General features: G+C 37.9%; 1 long non-coding RNA gene across 1 annotated transcript; it reads left to right on the forward strand.

Moving 5' to 3' along the window:
- The first annotated feature begins 3,414 nt into the window (after window positions 1–3,414).
- On the forward strand, window positions 3,415–7,277 carry LOC112709045 (uncharacterized). The gene is made up of 4 exons (XR_011865590.1): window positions 3,415–4,207; window positions 4,296–4,420; window positions 4,502–4,567; window positions 7,076–7,277. It is a non-coding gene; the product is annotated as an uncharacterized lncRNA (long non-coding RNA).
- Window positions 7,278–22,947: the final 15,670 nt, after the last annotated feature.

The following is a 22,947-nucleotide window of genomic DNA, read 5'->3' on the forward strand; positions in this document are numbered from 1 at the left end:
ATCTTAGCTTATTCATAGTTTTATTTCGAGCTATTGTATTTTGCATTTTTAGTTGGTATATATGCTAGAGATAGAAGTTGTGATTGGATATTGTGAATAGTATAGTGCCTAGTTTAATTTTGTCCGAATTGTTCATGATGATTTTTGGATAGTGAAAATTAGGAAAAGAACTAGGAATTTTTGAAATTGCATCCATCACAACATACATACATACATAGGAAATAATTTTGGTGAAAACAACAAAAATTTTCAAGAGATCTCTTTTAGGGCATACCATTTATTTGATTCAAAAAATTGTCTTTAAGACTTTTTTGAATTGTTTTGCGGAACATAGAAGAAAGACAGAACAAACAACCTTGTAAGTTGTTGAGCCTATAATGTGTGGTTGCATATTTTAACCACTATTTTATTCTTGTGTGTTATGCTCCTTCTATGATTGCGATCTTAGATTTGCTTAATTCTTTATGTTCATTGTTTGATGTTTTGAATGTATTTAGCATGATTGAGGCCATTTTTGAAGTTAAGCTTACTAGCCCATATAATCATACCCTTTATATCTACCATCGAAACCCCCTTTGAGCCTTTTTAATCCCCTTTGGTTCTAATTATTAGCACATCACAACCCTAAGCGAAAAACTATGAATTACCTTGAATTGTATCTTTGATTAGCTTAGGTTGAGGAGTGTGTTTCATTTAAGTATGGGAAAAAATTTGTGGAAGAACATTGGTAGTGAATGAAAAAAGTTTGTTTTTGGGTATGCTTTGAAAAATTTTAGAAAATGGTTGCACATTCATGTGTCAATTTACTTTAACCATATGCATTTGTCATGGAAAAAAATAGAAAAGAAAGAAAAAAAATAAAATGAAAAAAAATTATAGCAAAAAGGGGACAAAGGTTGCCCAAAAAAAAAGAAAAATGAATAAGAAATACATATATGGATTTGAATAAAAGCCAAGGCATGAATGTGTGTAAAAAGAAAGTAATGGGTGGTTAGAATGCATTTTTTTATTTGATTGATATATGTTGAGTTGGATACTTAAGCTAATTAAGGATTCAATCTCTTAGTCTACTTAGCCATATTTATCCCACCTGAACCCTAATCCCATTACAACCCTAAAAAGACCTCATGATATTTGTATTCTTGCATCAAATAATTGTTGATTGTTAGATGAGTAGCAAATCCTAGAAAGTATGATTAGAGAAGACTTGAGTGATTAAACTCTAAACATTGAGTGATTAGAGTGTATATACATCCGGTGAGGGGTTCGATTGCTCAATTCTATGTCTCCACTTCTTATTTTGTGTTTTCTTGCAAGTTGTTTCATCTTGAAATTCGAATCAATTCTTTGGATTGTGATTACATTGAATTATTTCTTTGTTTAGCCCTATATGTCTATATGTTTGCTTGAAAATTTGTTTGTTTGCTTTCGCCAATTCAATAGGGAACTATAGTATAGATAGAAAAAGATAGTATTTAGTATACTTGCATGTATATGGATAGTTGAATTCAATAAGTTGTTTACTCATTGATTCTTCTCCTTGTTTGTGATTATCATGAGGACATGCTATTATTTAAGTGTAGAGAAATTGAGAAATCCATATTTGATGGTAAATTTTGGCTCAAATTAGATGGATTTCACCACACAAACTCACGCTTATTCACTAAAATAGCATGCTTTTGTGTTTTCACTCTAAATTGGACCTAAATATGAAAACATGCATTTTTGTGCTTAAATTGATCAATTTAATTCCACTTTTATTCGATTCGATGCCGTGATATGTTTTGTTAATTGAATTCAAGTCAATAGGCAAGAACGGTTCGGTAGAAGTGGAAGGAAGCATGCAAAAAGGGAGAACACATGAAGAAAATAAAGGAGGAGCACACACTCAAGTGTGCGTACGCACAACTCCCTGTGCGTATGCACAAGTGAAAATCAGCAAGTGTGCATATGCACACATTCCAGCGTGTGACTTCATTAATGAAGCATGTGGCTCGCAATTTTGGGAGCCTTTTGGCCCAATTTTGGAAGTACTGAAGCTTATTTAGAGTGTATATAAAGGGGACATCATTCCATATCATGAGAGAACACTTGGGAGAAGGCAATAACGACACACATTACAACATTATTAGGAGTTGGAGTAATTTAGGATAGTTTTCTTCCATTTCTCTCTTAGGGTTTTTATTAGGGTTTATAGTAGAAATTTCCATTTCCAATTTTGATCTTGGATATTTGCTTGTCTTATTGTAAGTACTCTTCAATTTCCTCTTTAATTATACTACTTTTGCTACATCTTCTTCTAATTCAAGTTACTTTGTTAATATATGCCATTTTGATTTCTTGAGTTTTTGGTTGATGAATTTGATGTTTTATGTTTTCTATATGCTTGATTGAGTTTCTATTATTGATGTTGTGCATAGTTTGGTTATAGTTTTCATTATCTTTTGTAATTTGCCATGTTTTGTTATTTTGCACACCAAGTATTTGTGAAAATGCCACTTAGAAATTTTGAGTAGATTTTCACTCATTGACTTGGGAAATGAGTCCCTAGGATACTAGAGTCATAATGTCCGATATTTAGTGGTAATTCTTGGGTTTTAGTTGACTCTTGTTTCCACTAATGCTAGCTTTTTACTAAGTTAATTAGTAAGTTAGCTAGGACTTTTGGATTAAGGTCAATTATGCTTGCTTGACTTACTCGTCGATGTTAGGGGTTGACGAAGTGAGCTTAACTCATCATAATTGCCATAGTTGTGGTTATGAAAATGATAGAATTCCTTAATTCTCATTTCCAAGTCAATGATTTTTATGCATTCATCACATTTTCACTATTTTTGATCTTATCTTCTTTTAATTTGCATTAATAGTCTTTTGATCCATTGCTAGTTCATTTATTCTTTAGTTCTTTTAAATTTCAGTTATATGATTGACAACCCCCGTATTTCACAACCAAGAGTGTGTACACCTAATTTGCATAGTCCGAGGGAGAAGATCCATGTAAGACCCAAAATCTTTAAAAAGTCTTTTTATGATCAAGTCTCCAATCAGTTATTTATATCCTTAATTTCAGAAATTATTTTATTAAAGATAATTAAGGCGAGTTTTGATTTATTGAATTTGAGATAAGTTATGATTATTATCCAATTTTACAATTATTGGATTATTTTCTATACTTAAATTATAAAGTTGGCAGTTATGAAATAATAGGGGTTTTACATTATTTGGACTAAATAATTTATATTTTAAGATATTAATACTATTGTTTTGGAAAATAGAGAAATTAATTATATTATTTCCAATTTCTGAATTTAGACATTTCATTGAAAATAATTTGTGAAATTGATGAACAAATAATATTTTCTATATATAATTAGTGTTGGATTTAATTTGGGTTTCAATAACTATATTATTCCCAATTTCATCTGAAATTACTAAAATGCCCATAACCCTAATTTTTGAAAATGAAACCCTAATCCCTCTAACCCTAGCAGCTACCACTGAAACCCTCCCCCAAGAGCCCAGCTACAAGCAGAACACGCCGTTTTTCCCTCCTTTTACGAACTAATGAAACAGAAGCAAAAAGAGAGAGAGGCTGAGTTTCGGCTGAGGAGAGGAGGGAAGTTCACTGCGTCACGCCGCCACAATAGGCCATGTCGCCAGGATCACCATCCCCAAGCCTCCTTGCCGTCGCATCGCCGCCGAAGCTTCCTGTGTCGCTACTATTCGCGCAGAGGAGGGTTTAAGGGAGCTGGTGCCGCCACCGTGCCTAGCCATCGAGCAACGTGTCACTGCCATCCTTGCGCCGCAATTGCCATCACAGAGGAAGGAACCCAGAACAGAGAGGCGCACGAAAGAGAAAAGCTTGCGGCTAGCCTTGTCGCCGCCACTGCTTCCGCGTCTTTTAACGGTGCTGTTGTCGCTGCCGTGAATCGCGGCCAGAGGAGCGAGAGACCAGGAGAGGGAGGCGTGTTGCACTCTGCTACAGTTGAGCCAGCCTTGTTGCCTCAGCTGTTGGGGGGTTGCTTCCGTCACTGTCGCCAACGAGAAGGATAGGGCAGTGCGTGAGAAACAGAGCGCGAAGGAGGAGAAGTCGGCTCCGCCACTGCCTTTCACTGCCTCCACATGTTCCTCCGCCACTGCTAGAGGTGAGCTACCAGAACCCTCTGCTGCCCAAGAAACCACCACTAGGACCACTGCTATGTTGGGGGTAAGCTCTTCCCTGTTTCTGCTTCCTTGTTCTACCAATTTGTTTCTACCTTGGAGATTGTCACTGAAATTTGTTTGTATGGGATAAGGTGATTATTGTAAATTCCCTTGCCGCTGCCGCCGCTGGAATCACGGACCAAGGTGGAGGAGAAGGTCTTTTTCCCCGCTGCTGCTATAATCGTTCTTACCGCTGCCGCTGTTTTATTTTGATTTAGTGAGTATTTCACATTTCGAGAAACCCCTGCTTTAGTGTTCGGTTGGGTTTGGTTAAAGACCTTGAAGCTTGTTAATGTAGGTTTGAGTTTTGATGATTTCGTATCGCATAAGTGTGGCGGAGGCTGCTGTTGCATTCCTTTTTAATGTAAGTGTTTTTACCTTAGAATCCTCGACATTTGTTTTCAGTTAAGAGTTTTAAGATTTCCGCGATATCGATGTGTTAGGAAGTAGTAACTGAGCTTACATGTGGCATTGAGGCTGTTTCTACTATTGAGAAAAATAGGCGGAGCTGGGATTTTAATTATTGATTTCGGGTGGAGGCGGAAAGGACGCTGTGAGGCGTTTGGACTGTGGTTTTGCGTTTTGAAGTAGGGACGCTTTTCGAAAATTATATTTTATATTGGAATTATTACATATGGATACTGATGTGAGAAAATGTGTATTTGGTGATTGTATCGGCCTTATGTATTATTCAATTGTCTCAAAAGATTATGAATGTTTGTTTGGCTGAATTTGTTGTGCGGCTTTGTGAAATGAAACGTTTGAAGTTGATTCTTTAAAGAGTTGGAATTTGAGTTTAATCCGTTAGGAATTGATTTGAGTTGAGTTGACTCTCTTGATAATGTGAAAGATAGAATACTTTTTGAAATTCAGTCTGGTTTGCTTTAATTGGTTTGGTTTTGATAAATGATTTGTTGCTGAACCATTTTTTTAAGCTTTGGAAATGTGTTAAATCGGTTTATATTGATTTGATTTTGAAACAGTTTCCTTGAGATATGAAAATGAGATGATTGTTGGATTTAGTTTGCTTTTGAATTGATTTCTGGTTTTGAGCTGTTGAAGAGGAATGAGGAACGGTTTAGTTGGGACCCGAACCGGGTGGCAAAAGTCCAAGTTTTAGGGGAGGTGCTGCCGAAATTTCTACAAAATCTTAGTCTTGTTTGAAAAGTTATTTAAAAAGGGTTGGATTAGAGAAATTGTATTATTTGATTTATTAAGAGAATATTTATGTTTTCAAGCTTAATTTATTTAATGAACTTTATGCCTTGAGTTCAGCTTATTTAGAAGTTGAACTATTTTTACCATTTGAATCACTGAAGGAAAGAATGATGCTCTAATATTGATTTCAATATAAAAGGGAGCTTTTAGTGATTTTAAAGGAAACTAGACTTTTGATTGAGTAATTAAGTTTGAGGCATTTTGGGAAGAGGTTAGAGAAATGAGTTCCAAAAAGAAATCTAAAAGTGGTTTGATTCAAATGAACCGGTTTCGTTTCAAATGAGTTGATTTTTAGACCAGATTGGAACTTGTGATTTTGTATGGTTCGGTTTCATAATAAATTCAGTTTTACTTACTTGAGCCGAGAATCTATGATTTTAAGAGTTTCAATAAATTTTAAGGAATTGATATAGATTGACCTTCCTTAACGACTTGAGACTCTGCCGAGAAACTTTTGTTATAAAATTCCATTGTTGGATGGATGATTTTGAATACTTTAAAATAAATCCTTAACTTGCCATGGTTTTGGAAGTTTTGGAAAGAGAAAGCCGATAGTGGCTTTGTTTTAAAAAGGGAACTTACTTTGAGTAAAAATGGCTTGTGAGTCTGAGATGATTTGAGAAATGAGATCTTTAAAGCAAAGGCTGAAAAGAGTTGAAACTTGATTTCAAAGTGAATGGATTAAGAAAAGTGATTTATGGCTTAAATGCCGATGTATGAATTTGATGATGTTGAATGGTGGAAGTACTATTTTGTTATGAGCCGGAATGACTGTGTATGCTATTGAACTATGACTGATTGCCGAATGAGTTGTGGGTCGTATGGCTGATTATGAATTATGAGTTTTAGCCAAAGGGCTGTATTTATTGATAAATTGGCTGGTTTTGGATTGAACCGTGAGCTGGATGGCTGAGATGAATGTTGTATGTGAATATGCTTGTGTTTTCTCTCTGGTTGTAAGGGTGACAGGGCACCGATACCCTCTAATGTCGACAGGGCGCAGATACCCTCTAATGGTGACAGGGCGCAAATACCCTCTAATGATATTAATGCGCAACAGAGAGACTGTGCCCGGGTTAGCTACCGGACACGTCGGGTTGGCTTGGTAACCGACAGATGATATCATCAGCCACTAGGACAGCATGCATCATATGCATCTATGTGACATTGTTTGGGTGTGCATATTGTACTTGGTTTGCCTTTGTGATTAACTGCTAATTGTTCTACTTGCTGTAACTGTTTGTTTGTTCTTGAACCTTCCTACTTGTGTTTGCGACTGAAATTCTGTTGGATTATGGTGGATTAGTTGCTGTTGGATTGGGCCTAGGGCCGTGGTTGAAATGAGATGGACCGATGGTTGATTTCGGTTTTGTGTTTCTGGTTTAGAGAAGTATGAAAGGCTAATTTGGTTAAGCATAGATAAACCTTTTGAAAGGCTTTTGAATCTTGTTTTAAACGAACAGTTTCCTTTTTTAGAAAAGATTTCGAATTTTTCTTTTATTGAAAACCATTGTTTTTAAAGAGGGCATAAGACGATTATTAATCACTGGTACGGTTTATCTTCATGTATCCTATTACAGTAATTTCCAAAAACTCGCTACTAAGAACCCTTTCGAGGATGATGTTCTCACCCCCTACATTTTTCCCCTTTCAGGATATGGGCGCAGATGTCACGAAGAATTTACTTAATTATTGTTGTTGAGATGCTTTGTATTGCCTTAGTTATTATTTATTGTACCCTCGCCTTTATCTTGATATATTCTGTAAGAGAGATAGGAATTATTTTGGATAATGATTGTAATATTATTTATAAATATATGTATAAATATGGATATACTCTTTATGAGTTTTTGTAAGTTGTATGGTATCTGTGGATGTACGTTGTCGAACGAAAGTATTTTGGGAGCAGTATTGTAATTTAAAGATTTAAACAGGCTCATATTTTAGTACTAAATAGTATAAGAGTCGTTGTAATGTCTGAGCTATCAGAGTTCCGCAGCCGGAAGAGTGAGCTTTGATAGTTAGGGTGTTACAATCCGGGATTTAAAACTCACGGTTTATATTTGTTTTGGATTTTGGCAATCATATATTTTAAACTTTGATTGAGATGATCGATTGCCGGTTTGGACTATACTTGCAACGGAAGTTATTTTGTCTAAATTTTCGAATCAGAAGGATTCCCTTTCGTCACTTGTCTTATCATAAAATGAGTTTGAAGTAAATAAATAAATTGTTATGAACAAAAAATAATTGAGTATAAGTTACTAGGAAAAAATAAATCTTCTGAAAAGTGGTGGTAATCAAGCTGTGGATATGATTTGTAATAAGCGGTGAATTGTGAAGAATAAGGAGTGATATCAAGGTTCTGAGAACCGGACCGGTCATCAAACCGCTCTAGTTACTGGTTCACTGGTTTACTGGTCTAACCGGTGGTTCAACCGAAAAAATTTTTTTAGAATAAAATAATAACTAAATTATAATTAAACACCCTAAAATATAATTATAGTCTAATATAAATCTTAAAAGATTAAAAGTACATCAGCAACCCTAAAATAGCAACACCAGTATGTTATCGAACAGCAATAATGAAACAGCAACACATTATAAAACACTAAAACAACAACACCAGTAGATTATCAAAACACTAAAACAGCAACACCAGTACATTAGCAATATCATTCAGCAAGGCAGTGATGACACTAAACTAAACACTAAAAACAATAAAATCAGTACATTATATACTACATATCAAAAGTTCAAAATAGAGCATTGAGTAACCAAGCATTAGCAATAGCAAGGAAGTGATGACACTAAATTAAACAGAGCATTAGCAAGGCAGTGATGAGTGATGACACTAAATTAAACACTAAAAACAGCAAAATCAGTACATTATACAACATATCAAAGGTTTAAAATAGAGCATTCAGTAACCAAGCATAGCATTAGTAAGGATGTGATGACACTAAATTAAACAGACCATTAGCAAGGAAGTGATGACACTAAATTAAACACTAAAAACAACAAAATCAGTACATTACACAACATATCAAAAGTTCAAAACACAACATTCAGTAACCAAGCATTAGCATTAGCATTAGCATTAGCGTTAGCATTAGCAAGGCAGTGATGACACTAAATTAAATAAGCAATGTTTTCTCGCACCAAGTCAGATATGACCATTAGCATCTGATCTACCAATTGTTTGAACTCATTTCTTGAACACGGGGTATTTTAAACAAGACCCAAGCACAAAGTAAATGTGCAACCAGAGACATATACTTCATGTAAGCAATCAACAGATTGTAATAGCAATTTTTAAGGGTACAATATAATTATTGTTGTTTCCAATAGAGTTATGGTATGTGAAAAGAAAAGATATGATTTCTGCTAAATTAGAGATATCCATAGACTCAAGTCTGCAGGTTCCATTAATATAAATTGAACAGATATTATTTGTTGGTAAAGCTCCTTCTATGGTTGGCTCATAACTATCAGGTTCTGGAAACATTACTTCTTGCTTCAAGATTTCAGGATGCCAGCAATCAACATCTTCAGAAATACTAAACATGTAGGAGCCAAAAATCAAATAGTCATTGAAAATAACATAAAAAATAGCAAAAACATGAAACAACAACTTAGAAAACAAATAGCACAAGAAAAAATAGCAACAATCAAGAACAATAAGAATAAATACAGCAGTGAACAAATTATCACCAATCAAAACCATCAAGAACAAACAGCAACAATTAGCAACAACAATAAACACAACACTGAACAATTAAATAAAAAAATACATCTAAACAGCAAAAATAGTTCCATAATTACTGTAAAATAAAATAATCTAAATTGCTCATAACAAAAAAACCTAAGAAAATCATTACTAAGAAAAAAACCTAAGAAAACTCAAAACAGATAAGCAAGAAACCTAAGAAAACTTAAAACAGATAAGCAAAAAATTACTTAAAAAAAAACCATGAACAACAGAGATTCAGCATTTCAGATGAAGGAGAGGGAAATCAGATCAGGGCTGAGCACTGGCGTTATCTCAGCCAAAATAGAAACCGAAGCCTGGTGATAACAGCAGGCTGGAGCAAAAACAAGGGCTTGAGGCAAGCTCGACCAAGCGACGAAGAGGGAGCACCACGGCGGAAGCACGGGGATATAGAGGCGGCGAAGCTCAGAACAGATGCGAAAGCTCAAAAACTGATGGGAAAGCGAGGTGAGCAGACGCATTTCGACGACCATGGGTGCAGTGCGGACGGCGGTGGCGCAGATCGCAACGGCAGCGGTAGTGCGGTGGCGGTGACACAGCTTGAAGAAGAAAGTGGCATTGGAGGCTAGGTTTTGTTGAGAGAACAGAGAAGGTAGCAGATGCGGTGAGCGAGAGAGACAGAGAGGGAGTAAGGGTCAGGGAGGTGTCCTTTAAATTTTTTTTTTGTTGAAAAGTGAAAACCGGCCGGGTCTCGGATCAGTCCGACCGACCGGTTTCCAGCCGATTCAGCGGATCATTGACGGTTTTTAAATTAACGGTTTTCAGATACTAACCGAACCGTAATTGTTGTCGGTTCACGGTTAGACCGGTCGGACCGACAGGTCCGGTTCGGTTTTCGGAACCTTGAGTGATATAATGATTCTTTGGAACATAGACTTAGATTTAGACTTGTGAGACTTTGAAAATAAAAATATCCTTGACATTGAATTCATAGAAAAAGAAGAGAAGTGTCAAAAATAGAGAAAATGAAAGGATTAAATAACAAAGTTCTAGGCATCAATGACCAAAGATCTAGCTATGTGTCTGTGGTGTTTATGTTCAAGGAGAAGCTTAGATAAGTAAATCCGAGGGGTGCTTCATCACCTGGTAACTTGAGTTAACTATCTCAGGATTATCGATTTAAAATCCACAATAAAGAGCTATGACGATCGGATTTCCTGTCGGTAAAGAATTTATAAAAATATGATCGCGTTGTAAGTATAGCTTCTAAACCAACAGAAAATCCTTTCATACAAACATTTGGTTGTCAGAAACCCAATACAATTTATAAACCGAAGTATTCAAACCTCGGATCGTCTTCTCAAGGAATTGCAGGGAAGTGTGTTTTATTATTGGTTATAGAAAACAGTATTTTGGGTTTTGAAAAGGTTTTGAACAAGACAAATAAATTGCAGCAATAAATAAATTAATAACGAAGAAATCTCTTGGCAAGGTATGAAAACTGGAAGTCCTATCCTAGTTATCCTTATCAATGGTGATGAGAATTATACTTTTGCTCCCACTAAGTCAACCTCTAACTATGAAGGTCAGTTAAGTGGACAAATTAATTCAACACCTAAAGTCCTAGTCAACTCTTTAGGAAAGACTAGAGTTATAGGAATCTAAATCAATCAGTAAAGATATTAATTATCAATCACGATGAGTTTGACAACTCAAGAGTTACCAATTAATCAACCAAAGCCAATAGTAAAAAATCTAAATTATAAATAAGGAAAAGCAATCATAAGTCTGAAATACCTCAATGTGTATTAATTAAGAAAATCATAACATGAATAGTTCATAGACAAATAAAAGAGAAAATAAAAAGAACATTGAACCTGTGATGAAGAAGATAAAAATATTCCTAAGTCCTTTAAGAGGAATCCTAATCCTAATTCCTAAGAGAGAGGAGAGAACCTCTCTCTCTAAAAACTACATCTAAATTATGAAAAGTGTATTATGATCTGATATTAAGTATTGAGTCTCTGCATGTTTCCTAACTTTAATCTACGTTCCTGGGCCAAAATCTGGGTCAAAACGCGGCCCAAAATTGTCTTCAGCGTATTCTGTAATTTCTGCAAATCGCACATGTCACGCGTACGCGTCGGTCACGCGTTCGCGTCACTCAGCATTTTTCGTGCCATGCGTGCGCTTCGTCCACGCATTCGCGTCACTCGTGTAGCTTCCAATCCACGCGGTCACGTCTGGTACGCGAACGCGTCACTCTGATTTCTTCCATTTCGCGGGGTCGCGTGAGCCATGCGACCGCGTGACTTCTCGCTGGTCATCTCCTCAATTCCTTGTGTTCTTTCCAATTTTGCACGCTTCCTCTTCATTCCTTATGCCATCCTTGCCCTATGAAGCCTGAAACACTTAACACACAGATCATGGCATCGAATGGTACAAAGGAAAATAAAAATATACAACTAAAAGGTCTTTAGGAAGCAAGTTTTTAATCATAGCATATTTTTAAGAAGGAATTATAGATACATGCAAATCATATGAATAAATGGGTGAAGACCTAATAAAATCACACAATTAAACACAATATGAATCACAAAATAGTGGTTTATCAACCTCCCCACACTTAAACATTAGCATGTCCTCATGCTAAGTGATAGCGCGAAATTGTGATCAATACTTTTCACAAATCAAATAATCCCCGGTAATGAATCCAAAAACTTGGTGTTCAATACCATGGCATAAACACAACTTCGCACAACTAACCAGCAAGTGTACTGGGTCGTCCAAGTAATAAACCTTACGCGAGTAAGGGTCGATCCCACAGAGATTGTTGGTATGAAGCAAGCTATGGTCACCTTGTAAATCTTAGTCAGGCAAACTCAAATGGGTATAGTGATAAACGCATAAAACATAAAGATAAAGATAGAGATACTTATGTAATTCATTGGTAGGAATTTCAGATAAGCGTATGAAGATGCTTTCCCTTCCGTCTCTCTGCTTTCCTACTGTCTTCATCCAATCCTTCTTCCTCCTTTCCATGGCAAGCTCAAGCAAGGGTTTCACCGTTGTCAGTGGCTACCTCCCATCCTCTCAGTGGAAATGTTCAACGCACCCTGTCACGGCACGGCTATCCATCTGTCGGTTCTCGATCAGGCCGGAATAGAATCCAGTGATTCTTTTGCGTCTGTCACTAACGCCCTGCCCTCAGGAGTTTGAAGCACGTCACAGTCATTCAATCATTGAATCCTACTCAGAATACCACAGACAAGGTTAGACCTTCCGGATTCTCTTGAATGCCGCCATCAGTTCTAGCCTATACCACGAAGACTCTGATCTCACGGAATGGCTGGCTCGTTTGTCAGGCGAGCACTCGGTTGTCAGGCGATCAACCATGCATCGTGTATCAGGAATCCAAGAGATATTCACCCAATCGAAGGTAGAACGGAGGTGGTTGTCAGTCACACGTTCATAGGTGAGAATGATGATGAGTGTCACGGATCATCACATTCATCAAGTTGAAGAACAAGTGATATCTTAGAACAAGAACAAGCGGAATTGAATAGAAGAACAATAGTAATTGCATTAATACTCGAGGTACAGCAGAGCTCCACACCTTAATCTATGGTGTGTAGAAACTCCACCGTTGAAAATACATAAGAACAAGGTCTAGGCATGGCCGAATGGCCAGCCTCCCAAAGAGGGTTCAATCATAAAAACATGATCAAGAGCTTCTAATACAATAGTAAAAGGTCCTACTTATAGAGAACTAGTAGCCTAGGGTGTACAGAGATGAGTAAATGACATAAAAATCCACTTCCGGGCCCACTTGGTGTGTGCTTGGGCTGAGCAATGAAGCATTTTCGTGTAGAGACTCCTCTTGGAGTTAAACGCCAGCTTTTATGCCAGTTTGGGCGTTTAACTCCCATTTTGGTGCCAGTTCCGGCGTTTAACGCTGGGATTTCTGAGGGTGATTTTGTACGCCGATTTGGGCAATCAAATCTTGAGCAAAGTATGGACTATCATATATTGCTGGAAAGCCCAGGATGTCTATTTTCCAACGCCGTTGAGAGCGCGCCAATTGGGCTTCTGTAGCTCCAGAAAATCTACTTCGAGTGCAGGGAGGTCAGAATCCAACAGCATCTGCAGTCCTTTTCAGTCTCTGAATCAGATTTTTGCTCAGGTCCCTCAATTTCAGCCAGAAAATACCTGAAATCACAGAAAAACACACAAACTCATAGTAAAGTCCAGAAAAGTGAATTTTAACTAAAAACTAATAAAAATATACTAAAAACTAACTAGATCATACTAAAAACATACTAAAAACAATGCCAAAAAGCGTACAAATTATCCGCTCATCACAACACCAAACTTAAATTGTTGCTTGTCCTCAAGCAACTGAAAATCAAACAAGATAAAAAGAAGAGAATATGCAATGAATTCCAAAAACATCTATGAAGATCAGTATTAATTAGATGAGCGGAGCTTTTAGCTTTTTGCCTCTGAACAGTTTTGGCATCTCACTCTATCCTTTGAAATTCAGAATGATTGGCTTCTTTAGGAACTCAGAATCCAGATAGTGTTATTGATTCTCCTAGTTAAGTATGATGATTCTTGAACACAGCTATTTATTGAGTCTTGGCCGTGGCCCAAAGCACTCTGTCTTCCAGTATTACCACCGGATACATACATGCCACAGACACATAATTGGGTGAAACTTTTCAGATTGTGACTCAGCTTTGCTAGAGTCCCCAATTAGAGGTGTCCAGGGTTCTTAAGCACACTCTTTTTGCCTTGGATCACAACTTTATTTCTTTTCTTTTTCTTTCTCCCTTTTTTTTTCGAAATTTTTTTTTTGTATTCACTGTTTTTTTCTTGCTTCAAGAATCATTTTTATGATTTTTCAGATCCTCAGTAACATGTCTCCTTTTTCATCATTCTTTCAAGAGTCAACATTCATGAACCACAAATTCAAAAGACATATGCACTGTTTAAGCATACATTCAGAGAACAAGAATATTGCCACTACATCAAAATAATTAAACTGTTATAAAATTCAAAATTCATGCAATTCTACTCTTTTTCAATTAAGAACATATTTTATTTAAGAGAGGTGATGGATTCATAGGACATTCATAACTTTAAGGCATAGACACTAAGACACTAATGATCACAAGACACAAACATAGATAAACATAAGTACTAAAATTCGAAAAACAGGAAAATAAAGAACAAGGAAATTAAGGAACGGGTCCACCTTAGTGATGGCGGCTCTTTCTTCCTCTTGAAGATCCTATGGAGTGCTTGAGCTCCTCAATGTCTCTTCCTTGTCTTTGTTGCTCCTCTCTCATGATTCTTTGATCTTCTCTAATTTCATGGAGGATGATGGAGTGTTCTTGATGCTCCACCCTTAGTTGTCCCATGTTGGAACTCAATTCTCCTAGGGAGGTGTTTAGTTGCTCCCAATAGTTTTGTGGAGGAAAGTGTATCCCTTGAGGTATCTCAGGGATCTCATGATGAGTGGGGTCTCTTGTGTGCTCCATCCTCTTCTTAGTGATGGGCTTGTCCTCATCAATAGGGATGTCTCCCTCTATGTCAACTCCAACTGAATAACAGAGGTGACAAATGAGATGAGGGAAGGCTAACCTTGCCAAGGTAGAGGACTTGTCTGCCACCTTATAAAGCTCTTGAGCTATAACCTCATGAACTTCTATTTCTTCTCCAATCATGATGCTATGAATCATGATAGCTCGGTCTATGGTAACTTCGGACCGGTTGCTAGTGGGAATGATTGAGCGTTGTATAAACTCTAACCATCCTCTAGCCACGGGTTTGAGGTCATGCCTTCTCAATTGAACCGGCTTTCCTCTTGAATCTCTCTTCCATTGGGCGCCCTCTTCACATATGACTGTGAGGACTTGGTCCAACCTTTGATCAAAGTTGACCCTTCTAGTGTAAGGGTGTTCATCTCCTTGCATCATGGGCAAATTGAATGCCAACCTTACACTTTCCGGACTAAAATCCAAGTATTTCCCCCGAACCATAGTAAGATAATTCTTTGGATCTGGGTTCACACTTTGATCATGGTTCTTGGTGATCCATGCATTGGCATAGAACTCTTGAACCATTAAGATTCTGACTTGTTGAATGGGGTTAGTAAGAACTTCCCAACCTTTTCTTCGGATCTCATGTCGGATCTCCGGATATTCACCCTTTTTGAGTGAAAAAGGGACCTCGGGGATCACCTTCTTCAAGGCCACAATTTCATAGAAGTGGTCTTGATGCACCCTTGAGATGAATCTTTCTATCTCCCATGACTCGGAGGTGGAAGCTTTTGCCTTCCCTTTCCTCTTTCTAGAGGTTTCTCCGGCCTTGGATGCCATAAATGGTTATGGAAAAACAAAAAGCAATGCTTTTACCACACCAAAATTAAAATGGTTGCTCGTCCTCGAGCAAAAGAAGAAAGAAGAGAGTAGAAGAAGAAGAAATGAGGAAGAAGGGAATGGCTTTGTGTTCGACCAAAAGGGGGAGAAGTGGTGTGTATGTTGTGTGAAAATGAAGGAGTGAATGTGGGTTTATATAGGAAAAGGGGAAGGGTAGGGTTCGGTCAAGTGAGGATGGGTTTGGGTGGGAAAGTGGTTTGAATTTGAATAGTGAGGTAGGTGGGGTTTTATGAAGGATGGATGTGAGTGGTGAAGAGAAAGAAGGGATTTGATAGGTGAAGGGTTTTTGGGGAAGAGGTGTTGAGGTGATTGGTGAATGGGTGAAGAAGAGAGAGAGTGGTGGGGTAGGTGGGGATCCTGTGGGGTCCACAGATCCTGAGGTATCAAGGAAAAGTCATCCCTGCACCAAATGGCAAGCAAAATCTCGTTTTGTGCCAATTCTGGCGTTAAACGCCGAGCTGGTGCCCATTTCTGGCGTTTAACGCCAGCTTCTTGCCCTTTTCTGGCGTTTAACGCCAGTCTGGTGCCCCTTTCTGGCGTTAAACGCCCATAATGGTGCCAGACTGGGCGTTAAACGCCCAACAGCTAGCCTCACTGGCGTTTAAACGCCAGTGGGTTCTTCCTCCAGGGTGTGCTATTTTTCCTTCTGTTTTTCATTCTGTTTTTGCTTTTTTCATTAATTTTGTGACTTCTTATGATCATCAACCTACAAAAAATATAAAATAACAAAAGAAAATAGTTAATTATAAAACATTGGGTTGCCTCCCAACAAGCGCTTCTTTAATGTCATTAGCTTGACAGAGGACTCTCATGGAGCCTCAGGAATGCTCAGAGCCATGTTGGAACCTCCCAACACCAAACTTAGAGTTTGAATGTGGGGGTTCAACACCAAACTTAGAGTTTGGTTGTGGCCTCCCAACACCAAACTTAGAGTTTGACTGTGGGGGCTCTGTTTGGCTCTGTTTTGAGAGAAGCTCTTCATGCTTCCTCTCCATGGTGACAGAGGGATATCCTTGAGCCTTAAACACCAAGGATTCTTCATTCACTTGAATGATCAACTCTCCTCTATCAACATCAATCACAGCCCTTGCTGTGGTTAGGAAGGGTCTGCCAAGGATGATGGATTCATCCATGCACTTCCCAATCTCTAGGACTATGAAATCAGTAGGGATGTAATGGTCTTCAACTTTAACCAGAACATCCTCTACAAGTCCATGGGCTTGTTTTCTTGAATTGTCTGCCATCTCTAGTGAGATTTTTGCAGCTTGCACCTCAGAGATCCCTAACTTCTCCATTACAGAGAGAGGCATGAGGTTTACACTTGACCCTAAGTCACACAAGGCCTTCTTGAAGGTCATGGTGCCTATGGTACAAGGTATTGAAAACTTCCCAGGATCCTGTCTCTTTTGAGGCAGTTTTTGCCTAGACAAGTCATCCAGTTCCTTGGTGAGCAAAGGAGGTTCATCCTCCCAAGTCTCATTTCCAAATAACTTGTCATTCAGCTTCATGATTGCTCCAAGGTATTTAGCAACTTGCTCTTCAGTGACATACTCATCCTCTTTAGAGGAAGAATACTCATCAGAGCTCATGAATGGTAGAAGTAAGTCCAATGGAATCTCTATGGTCTCATTTTGAGCCTCAGATTCCCATGGTTCCTCATTGGGGAACTCATTGGAGGCCAGTGGACGTCCATTGAGGTCTTCCTCAGTGGCGTTCACTGCCTCTTCTTCCTCCCAAAATTCGGCCATGTTGATGGCCTTGCACTCTCCTTTTGGATTTTCTTCTGTATTGCTTGGAAGAGTACTAGGAGGGAGTTCAGTAATTTTCTTGCTCAGCTGACCCACTTGTGCCTCCAAGTTTCTAATGGAGGACCTTGTTTCAGTCATGAAACTTTGAGTGGTTTTGATTAGATCAGAGACCATGGTTGCTAAGTCAGAGGTATTCTGCTTAGAACTCTCTGTCTGTTGCTGAGAAGATGATGGAAAAGGCTTGCTATTGCTAAACCTGTTTCTTCCACCATTATTATTGTTGAAACCTTGTTGAGGTCTCTGTTGATCCTTCCATGAGAAATTTGGGTGATTTCTCCATGAAGGATTATAGGTGTTTCCATAGGATTCTCCCATGTAGTTCACCTCTTCCATTGAAGGGTTCTCAGGATCATAGGCTTCTTCCTCAGATGAAGCCTCCTTAGTACTGCTTGGTGCATTTTGCATTCCAGACAGACTTTGAGAAATCATATTGACTTGTTGGGTCAATATTTTGTTCTGAGCCAATATGGCATTCAGAGTGTCAATCTCAAGAACTCCTTTCTTCTGACCAGTCCCATTGTTCACAGGATTCCTTTCAGAAGTGTACATGAATTGGTTATTTGCAACCATTTCAATCAGCTCTTGAGATTCTGTAGGCGTCTTCTTCAGATGAAGAGATCCTCCAGCAGAGCTATCCAAAGACATCTTGGATAGTTCAGAGAGACCATCATAGAAAATACCTATGATGCTCCATTCAGAAAGCATGTCAGAGGGACACTTTCTGATTAATTGTTTGTATCTTTCCCAAGCTTCATAGAGGGATTCTCCTTCCTTCTGTCTGAAGGTTTGGACTTCCACTCTAAGCTTACTCAATTTTTGAGGTGGAAAGAACTTTGCCAAGAAGGCATTGACTAGCTTTTCCCAAGAGTCCAGGCTTTCTTTAGGTTGAGAATCCAACCATGTCCTAGCTCTGTCTCTTACAGCAAAAGGGAATAGCATAAGTCTGTAGACCTCAGGGTCAACCCCATTAGTCTTGACTGTGTCGCAGATTTGCAAGAATTCAGCTAAAAACTGATGAGGATCTTCCAATGGAAGTCCATGGAACTTGCAATTCTGTTGCATTAGAGAAACTAATTGAGGCTTAAGCTCAAAGTTGTTTGCTCCAATGGCAGGGATAGAGATGCTTCTCCCATAAAAGTCGGGAGTAGGTGCAGTAAAGTCACCCAGCACCTTCCTTGCATTGTTGGCATTGTTGTTGTTTTCGGCTGCCATAGGTTCTTCTTCTTTGAAGAATTCGGTTAGGTCCTCTACAGAGAGTTGTGCCTTAGCTTCTCTTAGCTTTCTCTTCAAGGTCATTTCAGGTTCAGGATCAGCCTCAACAAGAATGTTTTTGTCTTTGCTCCTGCTCATAAGAAAGAGAAGGGAACAAGAAAATGTGGAATCCTCTATGTCACAGTATAGAGATTTCTTTAGGTGTCAGAGGAAAAGAAAAGTAGAAGACAAAAGTAGAAAATTTGAACTTATCAAAGAAGATGGAGTTCGAATTTTGCATTAAGGAATAGTGTTAGTCCATAAATAGAAGGATGTGAGAAGAAGGGAAGTAATTTTCGAAAACTAAGTAAAAGATTTTGAAAACATTTTTGAAAAAAACACTAATTGATTTTCGAAAATGAAAGTGGAAAAGAAGTCAAGTGATTTTTGAAAAAGATTTTGAAATTAGAAATAAAAAAGATTTGATTGAAAACTATTTTGAAAAAGATGTGGTTAAGAAGATATGATTAGTTTTAAAAAGATGTGATTGAGAAGATATGATTTGAAAAACATTTTAAAAAAAAGATTTGATTTTGAAAATTAAAAACTTGGCTAACAAGAAAAGATATGATTCAAACATTAAACCTTTCTCAACAGAAAAGGCAACATACTTGAAATGTTGAATCAAATCATTAATTGATAGCAAGTATTTTTAAAAATAGAAAGAAATCAATTTTGAAAACATATGATTGAAAAGATATGATTTGAAAAAGATTTGATTTTGAAAAACTTTGAAAACCTAAAAAATATTTGCATTGAAAACAAAATCTTCCTTCTTGTGCCATCCTGGCGTTAAACGCCCAGAATGGTGCACATTCTGGCGTTTAACGCCCAAAATACTACCCTTTTGGGCGTTAAACGCCCAACCAGGTACCCTGGCTGGCGTTTAAACGCCAGTCTGTCCTTCTTTACTGGGCGTTTTGAACGCCCAGCTTTTTCTGTGCAATTCCTCTGCAGTATGTTCTGAATCTTCAATTCTCTGTATTATTGACTTGAGAAGACACAAATTAAAAATATTTTTGGATTTTTAATAATGAAGAATAATCAAAATGCAACTAAAATCAAATAACAATGCATGCAAGACACCAAACTTAGCAGTTTGTATACTATTGACACTAATGAGAATGCATATGAGACACATAAACACTCAAGTCAAGAGAATTCAAAGATCAGAGTAAAAAATCATCAAGAATTATTTGAAGATCCTTAAGACACATGAATGAATGCATGCAATTGACACCAAACTTAAAATGAAACACTAGACTCAAAAATGCAATATTTTTTTGTTTTTATAATTTTGTAAAATTTTTTTGGATTTTCGAAAATTAAGTGGAAAAAGGTATCAAAATTCTTAATGAGAATTCCAGGAATCATGCAATGTTTAGTCTAAGACTCCGGTCCAGGAATTAGACATGGCTTCATAGCCAGCCAAGCTTTCAAGGAAAGCTTCGGTCCAAAACACTAGACATGGCGAATGGCCAGCCAAGCCTTAGCAGATCACTGCTCCAACAGCAAGATTGATAAAAATCAACAAGCTCTTGTGATGATAAGTTGAAACCTCGGTCCAATGAAATTAGACATGGCTTCACAGCCAGCCAGACTTCAACAAATCATCATGAAACTCTAGAATTCATCTTCAAGAATTCCGAAAAAAAATACCCAATCTAAGCAACAAGATGAACCGTCAGTTGTCCAAACTCAACAATCCCCGGCAACGGCGCCAAAAACTTGGTGCTGTTGCCGGATCAGAAATTTGGCACTGATGTTACCGGACCAAAAGCTTGCCGAAAACTCGAACAATCCCCGGCAACGGCGCCAAAAACTTGATAGCGCGAAATTGTGATCAATACTTTTCACAAATCAAATAATCCCCGGTAATGAATCCAAAAACTTGGTGTTCAATACCATGGCATAAACACAACTTCGCACAACTAACCAGCAAGTGTACTGGGTCGTCCAAGTAATAAACCTTACGCGAGTAAGGGTCGATCCCACAGAGATTGTTGGTATGAAGCAAGCTATGGTCACCTTGTAAATCTTAGTCAGGCAAACTCAAATGGGTATAGTGATAAACGCATAAAACATAAAGATAAAGATAGAGATACTTATGTAATTCATTGGTAGGAATTTCAGATAAGCGTATGAAGATGCTTTCCCTTCCGTCTCTCTGCTTTCCTACTGTCTTCATCCAATCCTTCTTCCTCCTTTCCATGGCAAGCTCAAGCAAGGGTTTCACCGTTGTCAGTGGCTACCTCCCATCCTCTCAGTGGAAATGTTCAACGCACCCTGTCACGGCACGGCTATCCATCTGTCGGTTCTCGATCAGGCCGGAATAGAATCCAGTGATTCTTTTGCGTCTGTCACTAACGCCCCGCCCTCAGGAGTTTGAAGCACGTCACAGTCATTCAATCATTGAATCCTACTCAGAATACCACAGACAAGGTTAGACCTTCCGAATTCTCTTGAATGCCGCCATCAGTTCTAGCCTATACCACGAAGACTCTGATCTCACGGAATGGCTGGCTCGTTTGTCAGGTGAGCACTCGGTTGTCAGGCGATCAACCATGCATCGTGTATCAGGAATCCAAGAGATATTCACCCAATCGAAGGTAGAACGGAGGTGGTTGTCAGTCACACGTTCATAGGTGAGAATGATGATGAGTGTCACGGATCATCACATTCATCAAGTTGAAGAACAAGTGATATCTTAGAACAAGAACAAGCGGAACTGAATAGAAGAACAATAGTAATTGCATTAATACTCGAGGTACAGCAGAGCTCCACACCTTAATCTATGGTGTGTAGAAACTCCACCGTTGAAAATACATAAGAACAAGGTCTAGGCATGGCCGAATGGCCAGCCTCCCAAAGAGGGTTCAATCATAAAAACATGATCAAAAGCTTCTAATTAAATAGTAAAAGGTCCTACTTATAGAGAACTAGTAGCCTAGGGTGTACAGAGATGAGTAAATGACATAAAAATCCACTTCCGGGCCCACTTGGTGTGTGCTTGGGCTGAGCAATGAAGCATTTTCGTGTAGAGACTCCTCTTGGAGTTAAACGCCAGCTTTTATGCCAGTTTGGGCGTTTAACTCCCATTTTGGTGCCAGTTCCGACGTTTAACGCTGGGATTTCTGAGGGTGACTTTGTACGCCTGTTTGGGCCATCAAATCTTGGGTAAAGTATGGACTATCATAAATTGATGGAAAGCCCAGGATGTCTACTTTCCAACGCCGTTGAGAGCGCGCCAATTGGGCTTCTATAGCTCCAGAAAATCCACTTCGAGTGCAGAGAGGTCAGAATCCAACAGCATCTGCAGTCCTTTTCAGTCTCTGAATCAGATTTTTGCTCAGGTCCCTCAATTTCAGCCAGAAAATACCTGAAATCACAGAAAAACACACAAACTCATAGTAAAGTCCAGAAAAGTGAATTTTAACTAAAAACTAATAAAAATATACTAAAAACTAACTAGATCATACTAAAAACATACTAAAAATAATGCCAAAAAGCGTACAAATTATCCGCTCATCACTAAGCTCAAGGAGATAAAATAAATGAGTAGGGAAAAGTAAGACTCGTGCAATGCAACCTATGAATGTGAATGCAACTATATGCTAAAATGATTCCACCTACTTGGTTAAAAATAAATAAGTTCTCCAAGACAAACATAAACCAAATTCCACTAATTCAAATCATACAATAAAAAGTAAGTAAACTTGTAAGAAGATAGCTCATGAAAGTAGGGAATATATAATCAAGCACTGAACCCTCACTGGTAGTGTATATCACTCTGGTCTCTCTAGTGTATAGCGTAATCACTCTATTCTTCTCTAATCATGCTTTCTAAACTTTGTTCTTCATCTAACCAATCAATAAATATTTAAGGTACCAATGCAAACATCATGAGGTCTTTTCAAAGTTGTAATGGGGCCAAGGCAAGGGTAAGGATATATGTATGGCTAAGTGAGCTATAAATTGAATCTTTGAGTAACCTGGGCTATCACCTAACTTACATACATTCTATATAACTTCTAAGATCATGCCTAGCTACCCATCATTCCCACTTTTGTATCACATACTCATGTATCAACTTTTCTTTTAATTTGTGTCATATATGCATTGATCTTTTATTAACTTAACATTGAGGTAATTTTGTCCCCTTATTTATTTATTTATTTATTTATATTATATATTTTTTTCTCTTTCTTTATAGAGACATAAAAACTAAAATAACATATCAATGCATATGGAATTTTTAATTTTCTATTTTACATGAATAGATACCCAAATTTCTCAATATTCAGAATTAAAA

Source organism: Arachis hypogaea, chromosome 9, assembly GCF_003086295.3.
Source record: "Arachis hypogaea cultivar Tifrunner chromosome 9, arahy.Tifrunner.gnm2.J5K5, whole genome shotgun sequence".
NCBI classification, from domain to species: domain Eukaryota; kingdom Viridiplantae; phylum Streptophyta; class Magnoliopsida; order Fabales; family Fabaceae; genus Arachis; species Arachis hypogaea.